The sequence below is a fragment of the Penaeus chinensis genome, chromosome 2 (assembly GCF_019202785.1).
Source record: "Penaeus chinensis breed Huanghai No. 1 chromosome 2, ASM1920278v2, whole genome shotgun sequence".
NCBI lineage: Eukaryota > Metazoa > Arthropoda > Malacostraca > Decapoda > Penaeidae > Penaeus > Penaeus chinensis.
Genome location: NC_061820.1, coordinates 7,459,012 through 7,464,011, shown reverse-complemented (window position 1 = coordinate 7,464,011; position 5,000 = coordinate 7,459,012).

Here is a 5,000-nt window from a genome sequence, read left to right as displayed (position 1 = left end):
GAAGTTAATCGCCATTATTTCCGACGGAAGTCATGAGTATGCAAATGAGGATTTCCTTCAATCACACGCCTCGTTGCTTCAAGGAGAAAGTGAGGAAAAATGACATTGCAAAATGATGCTAATGATGACGATAGTAAAGTGAGAGTGAAACTGATACTAAAAATGATGATTATATGTATTATAAATGTGACGGGAATAGAGATAATGATTATGAAAATTAATAAGATAAATAAAAAAAATATATGATTCGAAGAAAGCTATGGAAATGTAAAATAATGACAAGAATAATAAAACAGGTGTAGAAGAAATGTATTGAGAGCGATAATACATTTCATATTGTCCATAATTACACACACACACACACATGTGTGTGTGTGTGTGTGTGTGTGTAAAGTGTAGACACAGAGAGGCGGCGAGGGAAAAATACAGAGAATCAAAAAGTAGGAGAAACGGGAAACGGAATGAGATACACTGAAGGAGAAAAACACGACAATATAATCATATAATCATATGCATTGGATTCTGGAAACAGCCTCTTCGGCCGCGAAGTGAGTGATGGGCCGTGCCATTAGCGCTTCCAGACCGTCATTAATTTCGCCTCCATGTGATGTTTAGTCCTAAGTGATCGTCTCGTGCCGTCTTTCATTTGTTTTTACCTTGAAGCGGGAACTTCTGCATTTCGATTTGCGGTCGAAATGAACAGTGTGTGAATTACTTTTCAGGAATCTGTAAATTTGTTTAAACTATCTTTTTATATATGTTCTTATTTGAATATCTCTAAAATCACTGAAATAAGGATCCCGAAAAATTGTTTCTTCTTGTATACGTGCGTATGGATATGTGTGCGTCCGTGCGTCCATATTTGCGGCAGCTGAGGGTAGAAATCCAAAGCTGATCTTGGGCTGCGGTCGGCGAGGGGAGGGAGAGGCCGAGTGTCTCGTGTCGTGGTGAGAGGCTGACGTCGGGGGAACGGAGAGAGTCAGTCAATCGGGTAACCTGTACAATGCCATCGATTTCTCGAGACAGATGATGATGAAGGGAAACAGTGAGAGTGGCGCCCCCTACCTGAGCCCAAAGCCAGCCTTAATTATACCATTTAGGTTGGTTAGGGGTTATTTTCACCGTCCTTCTGTTGTCCTGCGGAGTTTAGCACCCACGCCGCAAACACCACAGTACTTGGGATTAGTAGAAACTATGAGTCTGTCATAGAAAATGATTGAGAGAAGACAAGAAGGGAAAACAGAAACAGAGAGAGAGAAGCTAAGAACAAGAGCAAGGCAGGAGAGCAACTAAAGAATAAAAGAGATTGAGCGAGAAAAAACAGTGTATATTTGTGTGTATATATATATGTGTGCTTGTGTGTGTGAGTGTGTGTATATGTATAATACACACACACACACACACACACACACACACACACACACACACACACATATATATATATATATATATATAAATTTATATATATATGTGTGTGTGTGTGTGTGTGTGTGTGTATGTGTGTGTATGTATGTATATATAATTTCGGTTAAGTGACTTTGATTAGAGAGTAATACCTTTTCCTTTCATGTTACACGTCATAGTTGAGAGAAAGAGAGAGAGAGAGAGAATGAGTCAGACAGATAGACAGACAAAGAGAGAGAAGGCGGCCAAAAGAGAAAGAGAGACAGACAGAGACAGACTGACTGACTGACAGAGAAGGAAGGAAGCAGAGAAAAACAGCGAGACAGACAAACAGATAGACAGACATAGTGAACGAAGGAGGTAGAGAGAGAGAGAGAGAGAGAGAGCAGTGAGGGAGCAAATTTTACAAATTTTGTATCCTGTGGCTGAAAATTTCCTACATATTTTTTTTTTCATAACAGTAGATAAATGTACTTCTGTGTTTGGGGGAAGTTTATATTACAATATAGATTATTTCCGTATACTATCTCATCAATATTCACATTCTTAGAGTGTTCATATATTGATGTCTATATTCTCGCCAGAATTTGTCATTATTTATCTTTATATATTATATTTTATATGTCATTATATATCTTAATATATATATTATGTAAGTCAAAATAATGGTCTTCAGTTAATTAATCTGACTATGCATGATAATGTTTACAATTTAGTTATAGTAATAGAAGTAATTAACAGACAATAAATGAATAAGCAAAACCAAAAAGTATCTGTATATAATTAATATTTATTTTGCTAAGTAAAGGCTCAACAATACACACACTCAGGAGAAAAAATCTGAATACAACTTATACAATAGGAAACGGAAGACAAAATTGATCTATTTCATTATTGTTACAGAGTGTGTGAGCTTGTGCGTGTGTGTGAGTGTGTGTGAGTGTGTGTGTGTGTGTGTGTGTGTGTGTGTGTGTGTGTGTGTGTGTGTGTGTGTGTGTGTGTGTGTGTGTGTGTGTGTGATCGGCCATAAAGATATCCCTCAAAAATGACCCCAGTAAAGAATCTTTTTTGGGTCACTGTGGTTAAGGATCTTACAAGAGGTAAAGGAAAAATAGGGGAAGTTTTGAAAGAGACTTAATTATAGGATTTGTGAATGACGCTGCCTTTTTTATGTTGAGTTATTCCTAATGAAGCTAAGGTGGACACATATAACCGTAAACATATGAACATTCACTTTGTATATATTCTTTTATATATATATATATATATGTATATACATATATATATACATATATATATACATATATACACATATATATGGTAGAAAAACCCACAATGTAAAACTAGATTTATTGAAATCAATAAATCTAGTTTTACATTGTTTTTCTACCATAGTATCAACAAGGTAGAGTGTTTTCACCATTCATATATATATAATATATATATATATATATATATATTTATATATGTATATATATACGTATATGCACACACACACACACACACACACACACACACACACATATATATATATATATATATATATATATATATATGTGTGTGTGTGTGTGTGTGTGTGTGTGTGTGTGTGTGTGTGTGTGTGTGTACACACAAACATGTATATAATATGTATATCTATATATATATAAATATATATATACACAAACATATATATATATAGATATACATATGTACATATATATAAACACATATATACCTATATATACATATATATACACATATATATGTGTGTGTGTGTGTGTACATATAAATGTATATATATAAACATATATATGCATATATATATATATAATATATATATAAAAATATGTGCATATATGTATATACTGTGTTGTGTATATGCACATGCATATAGATAAACACACATACACACACACACACACACACACACACACACACACATATATATATGTATATATATATATATACAAACAAATATATATATACATACATGTATATATCTTACGTGGATCATATTACACAATATCTGAATTTATTACAAGTAAATGGTAATGATTGTCGTTGGTGATAACATACGGGCGAAATAATTTACATTTTCATTCATAATATCATTTGCATATACATTCACTTCCTGTTTTGCAACATCCGATGCATGCTACTTATATATTACTATATGTTGTTTTTTCAATCGTTATTTTTATAGCGTATCATTATTATTTTGATTATCATAAGTAAAAGCAATTGATGTTGCAGTTAAAGTTATCATCTTCAGTGTATCATTTAATCTACAATAATTGGAACTGCTGGTATCAACATTATCAAAAACATTATCACCATCCATTACTAATTATCATAATTTCTATATATTTTGTTGATTTACCATTTTTATCAATATAATCACAAACAATACGATTACCGTTCGTTTATCCTTATGAAATGGGAAGTACCACCTGTAAATTAATCCTTGGAAATTGTTCTCGACTAATGAATCGCCTGCTGAAAACTACAGATTACCGCAACCGCGACCGCTTGGAAAACGATTTCAAAACTACCTCTAACTGCCTATATGATACCTATACTGATCCCAATAACTAATCCCTAAAAGGCCTGTCACACCTTAACGTTTTAGAGAACGTATGGCTGGCGTATGGTAAACATGTTAAACGGTGGCGTACGCTGAACTCTTCGTTTTTCGGCGCGTTGTCGACGTATGCAGAGCGTATAAGACAACGATCGCCTAACGTGCCTTTAACTTATCCCCAGCGTATGCATAACGTACTGGCCACACGCTGGCATACGTCGAGAATTTTGTGCATGCTCAAAAACTTCTCGCTGTCCCTGCGTACGACGACGTACGGCACCGTACGCCACCGTACTTCAACGTACCCTAACGATGGAGCAGCGTACCCATAACTTATTCAAGCGTATGCTGAGCGTGTGCCACCGTTTTCCATACGCTAGCCATACGTTCTCTAAAACGTTAAGGTGTGACAGGCCCTTTAATAATAACGAGTACCGCTTTAAAAGTACCGGAGATACCATCCAGCTATCCTTTTTATCTATGCTTTGACAAGAACCGCTCGAGGCAGGGAAATGTGCAGATGCCTTCCTAGCAGCTATGGTAACTGGCAATTTCCCGAATGAATATTTAGGTGAAAACTAATTTTAAGTTTTCTTACGATTGTTGTGGCTATAATTTCCAAGTCACTATTATCATCACACTTTGATTGTTATTTTTGATGTTTACTAGTTTCTCTTTCTGAAAGTTTAAATTGCTGCATTAAAAAGTATATATATATAAATATATATATATATATTCATATATCATCAATACTAAAAATGTTTATATATCTTTTATATTGGCATTCTGAAGATGTGAAAATATATGAGGAATCTTGTAATAACGCACGTTCGTTTATGCAATCATTCGTTTATAAAGAAAAGGATTATGTCAACGGTATGGTAAATTTCGGCGTCTACGCTTGGTAATATGACAACAAAACAATGGTTATAATGCTATAAATGATGAAGAATACATTTTTAATTTGTCAGTTTAATAGATGTTTCATATCCCTGATATGTGTTCGGTTATCAAATACACTTTTACACTATAT